The sequence below is a fragment of the Botryllus schlosseri genome, chromosome 5 (genome assembly GCF_051294905.1).
Source record: "Botryllus schlosseri isolate E-star chromosome 5, Bs_hap1, whole genome shotgun sequence".
Taxonomy (NCBI): domain Eukaryota; kingdom Metazoa; phylum Chordata; class Ascidiacea; order Stolidobranchia; family Styelidae; genus Botryllus; species Botryllus schlosseri.
In genome coordinates, this window is record NC_137240.1 from 21,268,427 (window position 1) to 21,284,391 (window position 15,965).

At 41.4% G+C, this 15,965-nt stretch overlaps 2 protein-coding genes across 2 annotated transcripts in view; both read left to right on the plus strand.

The window, feature by feature from the left end:
• LOC145439855 (uncharacterized) overlaps nucleotides 1–15,965 on the plus strand; it is a 366,083-nt gene that overhangs the window by 10,816 nt on the left and 339,302 nt on the right. The window lies entirely within an intron of this gene.
• Nucleotides 1–15,965, plus strand: part of LOC145439851 (microfibril-associated glycoprotein 4-like) — a 45,085-nt gene that overhangs the window by 10,294 nt on the left and 18,826 nt on the right. The gene's annotated exons all lie outside the window — the stretch shown is intronic.

Sequence of the window (15,965 nt, forward strand, 5' to 3'; positions counted from 1 at the left end):
GCTTAATTCACCATAAGGCGGTTGGTGAAATTGTTCAACTTTTTAGGCCAACATATGAGCAAACATGAAAAACATACCAAATTCATCGATTCAACTCAAGGACATAGCAAGATTTGGTGATTTATTTTTTCGTCAGCGGCTACCCGACTGGTAAAAAACAGGTCAAATTTAACTGTGCTTTACCAAAGTGTAGTGCAGTCTGCATTACACATAGTTCGGACAGATATGAATATGTTTGGCCATCAATTGCTAAGTCAACAAATGGTTGTGCGTTGAAAAGCACCTTTTTTAGTCACAGGCAACTTTTTCATTTACTTGTAGCTCAAATATCGACAAAGGGGCCACAAGACGAAAAAGGTTGAGAACCAAGGACTTAAAATAAGGTTATCACGTCGGCTTTTTTGTGCGCTCCACACATTTGTCTGTGCGCGCGCACGGACTTTGTCAGCAGTGCGAAACTAAGAGGGAACATTGGTCCCCAGTACGCTTAATTCTAATAATGGGTAAGATGCCGTTGTTGTTTATGGTGTCCATGGTGTTTGTCGACTACAAGGGTAAATTACATCAGACCGATATTACTTATTTTTTATTCTGTAGCTTCCGACTGGTATCATGGCCCACTTCTAGGCCTTTTGAAAACACCGCTTACACGGATGAGATGGCGAGGATGTGGTTTGACAAACGTCCAACATTAGCTAGGAATACTGGATTCGAACTAGGTCGGACTCGAACCCGAAGCCGTTTTGTGTTGCAGCTGTATATTTTACGCTCTCTCGCCACCGTAACGGGTCAGTGTTTCCCGACGTGTTCAAACCTAATCATTGGCTCATAATGAAATAATAGGCTAGCCATTGATTTACAATTCAAATCAATCAAACTGCTTCAAACTATCTCCGTTGAATTCCAAGTGATTGCAGCTATTTATTTGCTAAGACAATACTAATCAAAAATAATGACCTCTAAGCCAGAGAATAGTCCGATCCAATAACTCGGAAATTGCATATCATCTGACGACAGTTGAGCACTCGCAAGATCAGACACCGATGTCCCAATTCTATAGAGGCCTACTAGACATGGAAGTCAAGGATTAAGTCTAATATCGGGCGCATCGCACAGTAAAGTCGGACCGAAAAGTACATTTTACAATATTGCTAAGATACGGGAACACTCCTACAGGGACGTAAAAGTCGATTGCAACAAAACAATGCGGTAAACCAGAATCTCCGCCAGCGGTCACGAGCTCTCTCGAATGTGATTACCGCATTGTGTCAAAATTGGTATTTTAAAACATTTTGCTGCCAGCGTACGCAAGGGCACTTTGAACTCACGTAAACTCTCGTAAATTCGGACGCAACACGACGTATCGCAATCAACTCGCTAGTTTGTGTTTTCGCCATGTAGGCAATCTCAATAGAAGTTGACATCGAATGATGGCTCATAGTGCTATGTGGTCAGCAACGATTTGTTTTCACAAAAAGGGAAATCGAAATACCCTAATTGTTTGTGGTTTTATTCTGAAGAGAACAAAATTACAGGCGTACGATACGTTATAGTTAGTCTGTTTATGGCCGCTGCGTCTAGTATCACGCAGACATTGATTTTCAAGTTCGTATGGCGATACAGTTGGAGCAATATAACATGCTAGAAACATGGCCCGGATCGTACATAAAAATAGGGCATGATCTACTTCTGTCCTAGAGAAATAGAATACAATAGGCCCGATTTCGAGATAAATCTCCTGACTGGACATCTTCCGTGGAACGCGGTATCTAAACCACCTTGCCGTGTACGACATATTTCTTTCATAACATCGGCTGACAGCTAAATAAAGTTCGATCTCTGCGTGACTGCTGGAGCTTGAAACACTTGTGGACATTTCAATAAATTGCAGCTAAACTTCGGTGGTGTACCGAAGAAAATAGCTGCGGCCAAAGTTTTTTTTTCGTTTTGTCCTTCAATTTGAGACCATAATTTTTAGAGTGCAGTGCCCCTTTAAGTTTAGACTTTTGTGAACTCATGTGGATCTTATTTGCGAAGAGGGACTAGTATTAACTCGTTCTGCTAGAGCTGCCCGAGGTTCAACTTCAACCCGCGAATTTGTGGCGTTGCACGGTGAAGCATATAACACCACTCCAATAACAAACACTGATATAATCGCGAGTATAGTGACGGACTACTAATATATATGCAGTACTAACCTTGCAGTCTCCAATATTGTGCCATTTTCCGTTGACGAATTTGCGCATACAAAATTGCCCTGCAAATCATGATGCAATGGAAAATGAAATTAGCGAAAGTTTAGCAACATCATGGAATAATACTACTGTACATAGCATACCTAGAATACACTGAATTTTGATGTCTGTGTTTATTAGTGACATGAAAGAATACGTCCTCGATTAACACTCTTCAAGTCATAATATTTCAATATTTTAATTAAACAAGATCGACCGTGTCTTCGCAAATGAAGTCTTGTCGCCGACGGAAATTTCTTACATTGTAACTGCACAAGTGTCCTAATCCAGCAATCATACTCATGTGAACATGGTTAAATGACAATAGTAATTGGAATATCTTTAAATTCGAAAAAGAAGTCTCAAATGAAACATGCTGCCTCATAATCTAGAAGTTAGAAGATAATAAATCTAACGATGCTTTCAACTAACATTAACACAAAATTTTCTATTTCATTTTGAAGCAGTTTTGAAAAACACAAAAAATAACTCATTTGAATAAAATATTCATATTTATTCCCGAAGTTTTTCGGCTGACCCTCGTCAGGGGATATCGTCAGCAGTATTGCAAGAATTCGAATAACTATGTTCAACAACAATATATAAATTAACTCACCATTCACATTGCTGACAATTGCCAACAGGATGATAATGGACATATATTCCCCACGCAGGGAAAGCAATTTACTCATCACTGTATTCCAGTGGTTACTGACACCATTCGAGAGTGAAGATTTTTTATCTATATACATAAAATTAAAATTGCGAATGAATTATACTGATTTAGTCTCCATCAGTACATTCGGTACATATTGATTAATTGGAATAACCACATGATTGTTTCATCAGGCTTATGATATAGAATATTGATGACAAAAATACGCCTGGCTATACTCACGCTCTAGTTCAACGTACCGATTCATTAATCATACAGAAGAAACCCAATGATTGCAAACTATCCCAAAACGCATAGTCACTTCAATATTTTGAGGATTTTGGGTTTACCAATTGTTGCAAGTTTATTTTGTTTGTCAACTGGTGGGAAACGAAGGTAGGACGATTTTTTACCTAAAAACGGATGATTTTCATCTAAAAATCAGCATTTTTAAATTTTTTTAACTTACAAACTTAATTTTGACAAGATTTTGCCCTCATGTATGTAAATTAGGTGTTTTCGAACATAATGTTTGAATTGAATAGTATATTCATAATGAAATGAACCCGAATGCACAGCAGACAGTGCTCATCTCTGCTCTATACTATAAGCTTTAAGAATTGCTGTGAAATTCGCAATACTTGCAGTAACTCGGTCTATTTTATGAAGAAGCAATACTGCAGTGATTATAATTATTGACATGTTTGTCCTTCATAGATGACGAGACTAATCATTCGGCAAGAGCTCTGGTTATTTCCGCGCACATCACAACCGGTTTTATAATGAATATTAGCTGAAATACATATCGCCTATGCATAGGTTGTTTGGAACTAGTGCACTATACACCAACATTACCCGTTCATGGTGATCACTTTATTGACTAAGTACTTTTACACGTCAACCTTTTTTTTTATTGTTCTCTCGAATTGATATTTCATTACTCAACAGATTTCTAGTTGCGAGGTTTCAGTTTTTTTCCGTTTACGCTCATTACGTAAAATAATTCACTTGATACCTATTATAAACGATGCACTGCCATTCATTTATGCTTCGTTACATAGCTATCTTACCATGACTCACAGTTTTTCCCTTTAACGCCCATTACGTGAAACACGGAGTGCTTGGGACTCATCATAAACGATGCGCCAAAGGATTTGTTTTATACGCATGATACCTATCACCATTTTTCTTAACGATTTACCAAAATTATAACGTTACACTTCATTACTTCCCTATAACAAACTATGAAAATCCCGTATTTACATCTAAATCTTAAACACCCATTCTTACCTTCAGATTTAGTCATTCTCCGTTGTGTTCCGTATTACTCTTATTGCCATCTATTGACTTGTTCCGTTTCGTCTCCTCGTGTTCCTCATACGACTTAAGGTTCTACGTCGACGACACCTTATACAACCTACCCATAACACAATCACCAGAGCTATCAACCCGGTTACCATCATTATCACAGCAACCGGGTTCAGTGTAGGTATCAGTTTCGCACCTTCCATAATCATCCTATCGATCAAGTTTAATCCACTTACCTTATATCCACCTTCCATCATCACCAGTTCGTGCAGCCATCGAGTATAGTTGTGGTCAACGAAATCTGTGGTTGTCTTCCCCACGGTGGTTCTTGATATTCGGGAATACTCAGGAGCGGGTGTTCCCAAACTTCGGGTTTTCTGCCCGGGCTGCGGCGATGTGTTAGCCATCGTTGACTCAAAGGAAATATTCATTAGTTCGACACTCTTCGAAGACGAGTCGTCTTTGTCGTCTCCTGTTGAATACAAAACAGTTGTTTCGGTACTTACCTTGCGGTTGTGGTCTGGGTTTTGGTAGTCCGTTCCGATGTCGGTCCTGCCGTCTTCCGTGGTGTTCTGCAGAGCCTTCGCAGTGGTGACCGGATGCACTCGCGTCGTTGTTGGTGTTTCACCAATGATTTTCTTCATTCCGTAGGTTTGGTTTCACGCGCGAAGAGTTTGCAACTGTTGCTTCCCATAAGTCGCATCAGTTGGTTTGACAGTTTTATACTCCCCCTTTTTGTTAGCCATCGATTTCGATCGTCTTCCTTGCACCAGCCTCGCTTTCATCCGCCATTGTTTTGTTAGGGGTGGCAGATGTTTCAGCGCTGTAGTGCTTGGATCATAGTCTTTCGCCGCTGGAGTTACCCACGTCGGACTGTAGTAAGCGATCATGTACACTTCTAGGGATGGGGGTTTACCTCTGACGTCCGTCTTGCTACTATCGAAAGCGACACGCCTTGTCTTGTAGTCTTTCATTTATTTTCTCATGAACAACAAAAATAGCCAATTTTCATTCGGCAAAACCTTGTTCAATAATACCAAAATAAGGTATTATATCTATTGCTTCCTTTAGTGCCTTCGCCTGACCCTCCCGCGTCGGGTTATAAGGGCCAGAAACGAAAGGCTTAGTCGATGGGTCCTTACGTCCGATGTCGCATTGGTATTTCATGGATTGGGGGGCGCTGAGTTGGCCCCGCAGGCTATCAAGTTCGGAAGCAAATGGATCATAAACGGCTGTCAAGACTCCTTCAGGGATGGCGATTTTTTCTAGGCCAGTCAAAAGTCAGGAGGTTTGTATGACAGTTTCGCCAGTGCTACCGATTGTGCACAGAGACTTTCGAGTTCCGTCTTCACGCTGGGACTGGTGTCTTGTTGTAAGGTTACATAGTAATTGGGCCAGTTATTGGCCCAATGCGAATCTCGTTATGAACGGGGTTTTGGTGTTGGTGGAGAGAAGGGCGAGGTTCTTCGTTGTCAGCGGGGATTCCCAACCTATTCAATCTGACCTCTGATCTCGGCGTGTGCCCACGCCTACCGTCACGCCGGCGGATTCAGTCGCCGCCGGGGGCCCGTTTCTGGGGAGACGTGCATCTTAAAATCCCCAGACTCCTTGCCGGTCATGACCGGACATGTGTCCGGTTAGCCGGTAACAGCTGCTTTGTTTGGGAAATTACTCATAACTGTGGCTGTCGTCATGCATCTATGGGCCGAATTGTTACAGTTATTCGGACAAGTGCATCCACGAGAGCTTTCAGGACCAGTTTTCTCGTGCAGGTCCTTATTTACGTCAGCCGGGATTCCGCGCTCGACGTCTTCATTATTGGTGCCGTCAGGGATTCCTGACTCGACACATCTTTAGTTAGTGCCAGCAGTGCTAACTGACCCGACACTTTCTCGACTAGTGCCAGCAGGGGCTACCTGACCCAACACTAGGGATTTCCCATATTTTTTTGACCTTTTGGGAAAGAAGGTAAGACAGTTGCCGTCGTAAGATCGGCGTATTTATGATTGGTGCCAGCAGGGATTCCTAACTCGACACATTTCGCGCCAGTGGTGATTACCATCTCGACACTTGCGCCAGCGGCAACGGCCTGCGGCGACACAGACAACGTGCCGGCTCGACGCTTATCTGGTTTGCAGCTTCCATCAACCCATCATCGGTTACAGTGTCGCGAAGACTGCTTCCGACTTTGGTTCCGTCCCGTTGATCACACGAGATCCCGTCATGAAGCGTTACTAAAGACAACCCTTCGTTTGCATTAGGCGGAGATTCAAATTCAGTCGCTATGTTTGGTAATTGTTGTACATGATCAATCCATTTTAGACCTACAATATTGAGAGGTCTCCTTCCTCGATCGCAAATGGAGCCGATAGTCCGTCGAAATTGATTATTACTAAGGAGTCAACGTGGGAGGAGTCACCTATATCACGTAGTTTCATGTCTATAGGTTGTCGCTCCTCCCAGCTTGGCGGGTATTAGGTTTCTACGACGTTTTTCAATTTGAGGACGCTTCCCGTGTCGGCGCAGAAAACCCCAGTTGTGATCCTTCGACGATCTTTTCTTTTCATAGATTGGCGTTCGCAGATAGTAAGGAGGTAATCGATGTGTTCGTCTTCAGACTCTCCCCCGTCCACTGAAATTGCCAAGAAATGACGCTGAGCCCCAGAAGACCAGTTGGTGCCTCCATTTGATTATAGTGTAGCTTCATGGCGCTTGCCATACAAGTATTCCACACTTGGTTCGATTTACTTCACAGAGCTCAACCCCATCTCCTGGCTTTTCCACATTTTTCCACACCCCTTATACAACCCGGTTTTGTCGACGTTGATTGAAGCATTGGTTGTAGATTGATCGAACGAAGCAGTGACCTTGGTAGGTCCAGCGGCTCAAACTATTCATACAATAGACAAGCCCCTTGGCTTAACACAACCAACATACTCCAATAATTATCATGCAGACAGAAATGAAGTATCTATGCAAAACTCGGTTAAGTTGGCACACGGAACATACGTCAATCACTACACGAGTCAAGATTTAACCTATTCATATTCATGCACGATTAATAACAGTTCAATACTCCAAGGTGTGTTTACACCATAAATGTGACGGTATTTCCTGCCGACAATATACATGCATATAATATACAAGAAATATGCCAATCGATGCCACAAAAAAACAATTCCACACAGAGTTCAAGTTGACCAATTTGCCGACCACCTTGTTTATAAGAGTTCCCCAATCTTCCAGATGCAGATATCAAACCGCAATTAGTCCAGGAACCGACCCCTTGTTTGAGTCGTTACTACTTAGGATCATCAAGTAGCCTACTTGCGTGATTTCGATTCGGAGATCGGGCATTCCAAGTCCAACAGAACGCGGGGTTTGTTGAGGGTTCGTTGTAACGATATTCCGAATGCAATACCTCTATGTTCTTGGCTCTTTCCATCTTTAGCTCATCGGCTTTATGGAGCGATTCCAGCAAATTTAATCGAGCTTCTTCATTTATGTATACATTGCAATTTCGGTTAGCAGTCACTCCTATTTCATCGCACTGCTTTATTTCTGTATACTTTGCAACTGCGGCAAGCAGCCGACCCAATCAATAGCATGTCAAGATTTTTCAGAGGGACATCGGAACATCACCCTTCAATCTCAAAATACGTCAAACCCTTCCACAATGCCTCCGTCAATGTCCGGTTTTCTGGATATAGTCTGCTACTGGATGCTTCGTTTGGGGCTCTGTTTCAGACTGGCGGATTTACTTGGCATAGAGTCACAAGTTCGCCGAAACTATAGCGGACGCACCGATGTCGTCTTTATATGCAATAATTGGATACTACAACTGAGTGTACAATTCATGTGGACATCATACATGGCATAGATATGCATACATATATCAGTCATACTTCGGCTCACTGTAAAAGCTCGCATACATGACAAAATGGTGGCGCCATTTTCGGTTAAGCAAACTGATGGTATAGCTAACACTTAACATGCATACGACACAGTCCCAGATAAGCACAAAATGATACCATCTCACTTATAATAGTCATATGTGAACCAATATCCTAATTGTAATCATGCTATATTCCTTAATTTCCAGTATTGGTGTGCTTAAGCTTTTTTATTCATTCGTATATATCGTTTTTCATAGGCAATAGACTAGGCTTATCGCGAATTTCGAACTCACATATGCTCCAATGCCTTACCCCAAGAGGTCTTTAAACACCCATGTTTCTATTGTCCTATGGTCCATTACACATCAAATTTTCAAAATTTTGTCCCGTTGGGGTGAAGGGTCCTGACACTAGTATAGGGGCGGGGTCAGTTATGACGCCTTATTAATACCTACAGTTGTAGTACTCGCTATTAAATTACTGCAGTAACAACCAACTATTCTCATATTAAATGTTCATAACTTATACCTATATTTAAGACATGTTAGCGTCATCTTAAAGCAATATGACGGTAAATGTCAAAGATTAGGTAAATGCAGTACTTGAACAACATAAGAAAGATAGGCGTCACGTTGCAATAATACGTCATAGTAAACCCTCCCATGAAAATACCCTTTTGCAGATTGATTTTTGCCAATACAGCAGGGGTTCTCAACCCGCGGCCCGCGGGCCGCATGCGGCCCGCAGACGTATATTTTGTGGCCCGCGACATCTTTCATTATAAACGCAATTACTAATGACACGGTATTGTTACAAATTAATTTAGATACTTAGCTCTTTTATCGCACCGTCTCTGTTTCGTTTGATTACTCATTCTTGAAGACAGTGGCTCTCAAACTGGGGGCACGCGCCCTCTTTGGTGCGTGAAGCATCTGAAGGGGGCGCGAAGGTGCGGTCAACTGAAAAAAATTTCGCGCTGCGCGCAATTTATCCCTCACTGTTATTTCTCTGTGTATAGTCCGAATTTCATATTTGAGAATTCTCTGATCAACGGCTATAACCTTCCATGCCATCAAACTATTAGCCGTTTGTATTGCTAGCATTCTGGTTGCATTTTGTTATATGACGATAAGGGGGCACGAAATTTTTCCCTATCAAAAGGGGGGGCGTGACTAAAAATGTTTGAGAACCACTGCTTCAATGTGCTCTCGTTTCTTGATATATGCTCGACTTCAGATTGTTATTGTTTTGAATCATTATTCGGCTGGACTCTGGTTCAAGAGAATCCCGCTTCTTAGTAGGCCTACACTTTTAAAGAGTGTTTGACTCACTGTGAAAGGTTGTTGAGATTGCCGACGACGTTACAGACGCATCGTTTAAAATTGCTTCGAATATCGCTAAACCCAAGAAATCTGATATAGAAGGTGTGATTTCAATAAAATCGTAACATACTTTGCGAATATTTGCTGTTTCCGGAACTTAGCAGCAAGGACAACATCACCAGACAAATTTCGAAGATGCAATCGTCTGATTCAATCCTGACCAGACGAGTAACATCAATATTAGTCAATCTTTAATTGCCTGTTCTGAAACACGTTGCCGCGTAGACTACTTTTACGCAGCCTTGGATGAATCCACCGACATTGTATAACTAATTATCTGGTTGAATTTCATCAGAGTGGACATATATGCAGAGAAATACTGGCTGGGTGGGCAAACGTGGGGAGGGGACCAGCGAAAAATATCAACTTGACAAAGTTGATTTCCGTAACTATTGGTACATTGCCCTAGGCATGAACGGAAAGGAGAAGGGTTGATTGGTTTGCTCAGAAATGCCCCCAAACACCAGATTTCTTCTCATATCACTCAGAGCTCAATGTGATAATGGTCTCTGTAACGCAAAAGTTATAGTAATTTTATACTTGCTCGCCCACGCATTGGAACAAAGAGTTCGGCTCTCTGGTGGAAGGATTTGAAGTTGCATATACCGACTTGACAACGAATATAATGCACGTTCCATGAAGGGATTTACATGCGCCGCTAGAAGATACACATTCTCACAAGCAGCAGCTGCAAACTTACGAACGCTGTTCATTATTACTTTATAATGAATAGAAATGTACTAAATGCCGGTATACGACTGGTAAATCGGCTACAATAGCCTAAATTTAATAGTAGCCCATGAATGCAAGGTAACATAGTTCTGCGGCCCGCAGCGTCTTTTGCTGTTAAAATGCGGCCCGTTATACAAGGAAAGTTGAGAACCCCTGCAATACAGTAAACTTTCATAGTTCGTACGCGTAATGATTGCAATGCGACAAAATGGCGTTCGTCAGGCGCATTCACTTCGTAAAGTGAATACGCGGACAAAGCGGGTTTTAGGCTAGTGTCATATTCCATCATCGACACATCAGTTTCGAAAAACGAATGTGTGGATAAGTTCAACCATGGGTTACTTTTCTAAGGTCTTTATATTAGCAGTACTGGCCTGAAGTATTCCTAATGTTATAGGCCTAGTAATTCCGGTTGTATAATATTTCTGTATTAATCCTAGTTAGTGACCAAGGTATCGATGTTTATTAATCACAATAGTAGCCCTAAACTTTTGGAATATTAATCGATCTTCTCCAAGGTCTAGCACCAAAGGTATCGAATTAGCAATTTGAAATCCGCTGATATTGTTGTTTGCGATTTGCGATGTTTGCGATAGATAGCCGGCAACTATACTGGCGCTTCAGCGCTAGGTCGTAAAATCAACACAAGGCCCCGATATACATCACAACACAAAACGGACACAGTAGCCAACGAACTGGCTCGCTGCTCCGTGACCATTTACAGCGTCTCCACATGGGCATTGATGTCGAGATCAGAATGGTATTGAGTGTATTGACCTTGCCGAAATAGTAGCGCTTGTGACGTTCAGATATAGGTAAATATATTTTCATTTCGAGTCATACCCAGACAACTTTAGAAAATTTTCAGCTTTTCCGAATTTGGTGAGATTTAGAGCTACACAGCTTTTCCAAATTATGTTAAAATTAGAATTAGAGCTACGCAGCTTTTTCAAATTATGTTAAAATTAGAATTAGAGCTACGCAGCTTTTTCAAATTATGTTAAAATTAGAATTAGAGCTACGCAGCTTTTTCAAATTATGTTAAAATTAGAATTAGAGCTACGCAGCTTTTTCAAATTATGTTAAAATTATATTACTGGCATTTCGCTCTAATTCCGTGAGATTAGACGACTAGAATTATTTAGTTGTCCAAGCCTGGTTCGAGTCGCCTGCTTGCCGTACCAATAATAAATCCAATTTGACTTTGTCCTTGTTATTACTTAATGCGACAAGTGGGTATATTTCTGAAGCTATTCTTGAGTTAGTGCGTTTCATCTTACGTCAGCGAGGTAAATTGTCCTCAAAAACACTAAACAAGAATGCTCTAAAATGCTGACAAAACCATGGAATATCTAGGTACAAAGGCACCCGCCTTATTGTCGGCATAAATATGCACAGCGAACGGCACATATTTATTTACGCACTGCGATACCACACATTTACAACGCCGCAACATACCCTACGGAAACTTTATCGCTGCTAGTGATTATTTTTCATCCTCACTAATTCTTGGTCCTAGTTCGGCCCATGTAAGCTTACACGAAATAATAGAGTGTTTTTCGGCAAATTCAAATCTTGACTGGAGTCAGGCTCACTTTCAACTAGACACTTTCATCGCGCCAAATCTGTCGCAGCCAATTACTACACGCGGCAGGATAGTTAGTACGACTGCCCTGGATCGCAGTTTCGTGGTGTTTTGAAATGATGAAAATATTATTAAAACTGATTGACTAAACGCGGCATAAGCACTCGTCATTTCCTGCTTTTATATCTCTAGACATTAGTATCTCTGGACTTTAATTAAACTATACTAACTGTCCTACTCAAATTTTCGCGTAAATGAATTACATACTTTTCGTATTGATTATTCGAGCGGGTTTCCGCAGACATGGATCAATACCATCAAGCATGATCCGTTTTGAATACTATCGATAAAATGTGTTAATATGGTGTAGCCTTCTTTGTTTCATCCATGGCAACTAGGACTATATACCGCGCATGTCTGAGAACAAACGGCAATATTTGCAAAGGATTTCATATGTCATCACCCATTCGAATTACAACAGAATATGACTGATATCCAGAGGTGGTCAGTCACGAAGTACATCTACTTTTTGGAAGTACTCAAGTAGTTTTCCTCTACTTCTAGTACTTATTCAGGTAGATCTCATTTTCTCTACTTCTACTTCTAGTAGTTTTAGGTGGCTTATTGAAGAAGTACTTCTACTTGTACTTGAGTAGATTTTTCCGTCGCTACTCCTACTTCTACTTGAGTAGCTTTTTTGACTACTTTGACCACCTCTGCTGATATCATCCACAAGTCAGTTTTTCTTTTCTTTAGCAATTGTCATACAATTCGGACCCTCTCTGTCTTTCAGCGTTCCCTTTCTTTGAATTCAAATCGACTAGCACTTTTTATACAGTTGCACTGTGTTCCAGAATAGCTATAACCATAAACTCTTGTGACCTCAGAACAGTGTGGAGATCAAACCACTACCTTCGAGTCACGAGTCACCTTGAGACATTACACATTTCGACCCGAGCCCAGCCAAGTACCGTCAAGTCATCATTCAAGTCAAATTGAATTTTCGAAGTATGCATGATTGCATGATGATGCAAAGTCACTACACTTTGCCAACTGGGTGTAGGACAAATTAATTGGTCATTTATCTTGAATCAAATACTGAATAAACTTAAATTTACATACGCTCTGATCTTCGATGACGTAACCTCGGTGCAACAATGCCAGCCTCGTCCGTGCGTAGATGCGGTCTGTCTATAAGCTTCAATTCCTCCGCTTCGCGTTGGAGTCCGAATTGGACTGGATAGATGGTGATTCGAGGCTGCTTATATGCATTTCTGTTTCAAAAACAAACAAGGTCTTCCCTGCCAAGAGCTGGCTATAAGTTTCGGGCCCAGTTCGTGATGAGTTATTTTCTTTTTAATCTTTTTATGAATCACAGTTCGTGCTCCAGCCGCGGCCATTAACTAATTGTTTTCGGCTCTATCAGCTACCAAAATGGCACAGCTTCGTGTGCGAGTTAATCTCCCTCATCATTATAAATGACCCATTATAACGACTTCGTGCACGAGTAGAAATGACTAAGTGTCACGATTCGGCCTCGGCTCCTTATTTGGATAGAAACATCGGTCGCCCTTTTTGATTTTGTGCCAACCCAATACATTGCAGTACCTCGCTCGCTGCAATCACCTTTCCCCCACTCAGAGAAATACATTACCTTTGGGTTGTCAGTCCTTTTACAAGCTTACTCAGCAACCCACACACAACAACGTCTAACAACAAGAATTCTTCAATTCGGGTTTTCATGCGAAGCCTAGCTTGAACTCCAGGATCCTAGTATTTTTAGGCGTCAGAGGCATACCCTGTACGACCTTAGCTTGGCTGGCCCATAATTGGTCGAAGCGACGACCTAGCGCATCACAAATAGCCCCCCTTTTTTATTAAAAGGGCGACTTTTGTTCATATATTTCTTTAGGTCGCCAGCGGGCGCTGTTGTTTCATTATGCGCACACGAAATTCATTCGAGGTTCTCCTAAACTGGATTATAGCATAGAGAGTACCGCACGAATAATTTGTATCTTCTTTGTACGGGCGAAACCAGAATACATATATTCTTGCGCGCTGTGTCAAATACATGCGACATCATATGCCAACGATTGTTAACACACGGCGTTGATCACCCGAATTTAGTGCGAGTTTAGAATCCCGGACTATTGTTGATTTTCCTGAGGTGAATTTATTGAAATTCAACGTCGAGTTAACTTTATGTTTTCTTTCACCGAATAGTTGCAAAATTGCGGAGTTTTAAAAGGGTCAAAATACAACTACAGGTCACATTACTTTGGTATAGATACAGTATCACGTCAGATATATCTTCGCTTGTATATTTATATCGGCCGCACGAGATACGTAGCTGGGTGTTTACCTTAGATGGATTGTTCTCGAGTTTCATGATCAAAAAGTGGTAGGTTCACGCGGGTTTTCACTACGCGGCCATCCATATGGTAATCTCGTTATCATGTTGCATCACCAACCAGCAAGCCAGTGTCGAAAACGTCCGTTCAGCAAAACTACTTGAACTAATTCAGAACTCGCACCGCCGCGAATCTCGCGCCTCATCAGCACCTGACAGCACAACCCAACGCCAAGCACCGCATAATGCACTTCTGCACAGTATTAATTACAGAGCAAACGCTTACCATACTGACCAAGCGATCAATTGTACAAAGCAGATGAGAATTAACATCCATCATGCGGTATATACGGGAGAGCACAGATAATAACGCGCGAATGATCAGGCTATTATTGTATCTCCCCTATAAAGGTGAGATCATAATTCACATTTTCCTACGTGCTATGTCAAATACCCGTGACAACGCATCCCCACGATCGCTAACACACGGCGCTTTTCACCCGCGTGAATGGAGATTCAAATTGAGTGTGAATTTAGGATCACATACAATTGTCGTTTTTCTGACGTGAGCTTACCGAACTAATTTCAACAATAATTCCAAAGGTCATGTATTCCCGTATGTATATAAAAAAAAACGCAACTACAGGTCGCATTAATTTGGTAAATTAAAAGTCCGCTGCTCGCCGTCATATTAACTTTGCCGCAACGATAGGTCTTCGCATCTCATTCGAGTTATACCATATGGCATCGATTATGAAATTTGACCCTTTATAACTTCCTGAATTCGCATCGCCCATTAAGCGATAACAGTTATTCACTCTACCAAGCTAGATTTAAATATGTGGTTGCCGCGATTCACTGACTATACAGCCGGCGAGTTCACATTTCGCCTCAATTAAAATGGCCGACAGATTATACCTCTGATCATTAATGTTCGTTCCTTGTATTTATCCTCGGTACACGAATACTACATTAATGCCTTCAAGTTCAGATTACTCTACACTACATTTCTACCCTTTTCTTTACGCTTACACGTCAATTTTTGGTGGGGTTAAGTTCATCTGTTCCATATGAGTTCAAATAAACTTCAATAAAATATATGCTTCGTCATATTACACTTCTTTTACAACCATTCTCTCGAATTTCAAACAGTGTTCTCCGTGTAACAGAGGGTACTAGGTATATGAGAACCGGTTGTTTTATTGCATGGACGGTACAGTACCATATATACGTCTGCAAGAGGATTCTGTATGCTTCTTCCGGCATACTTCATAAAGTGGACAGGAAGGAGCCACTACTATCTACACCAGTATTCCATAATTTTTTTACACAACGCCCCCTTACCAATATTCCAGGTACCAAACGCCTCTCTACTACCCGACATTGACGGCGGCACTTATGGCCATTTTAGGTTCAAATATATCATAAGCAATGCGCTACACGTTAGTTGAAAGGCATATTTCTGTAGCAATATCATCACAGACACTATGCAATAATAAAACAGTGCAAGCCAATTTCACTTCAAATGTGATTGTACTTCATTCTGGTGCAGTGCCGTACGCTCTTAAAAATCCATCGAATTCGTTGCACAGGCGTTGATAAACTTGTGTACAGAAAGCTTCACTGAATTAGAAATCTGTTCGATATGACTGATTGGTTAGAAACTCAATATCGCATGCCAATGAACATCAATAAAGAGTATTGTTGACGATTTAGGATTGATCGCGTCATTGACAATCGCGAACGACGTGACTACAAATATCGATAATAATTAGTGAATTTCCTACTAGTGATTAGGGCCTCTTTTGCGGTAAGTGGCACCC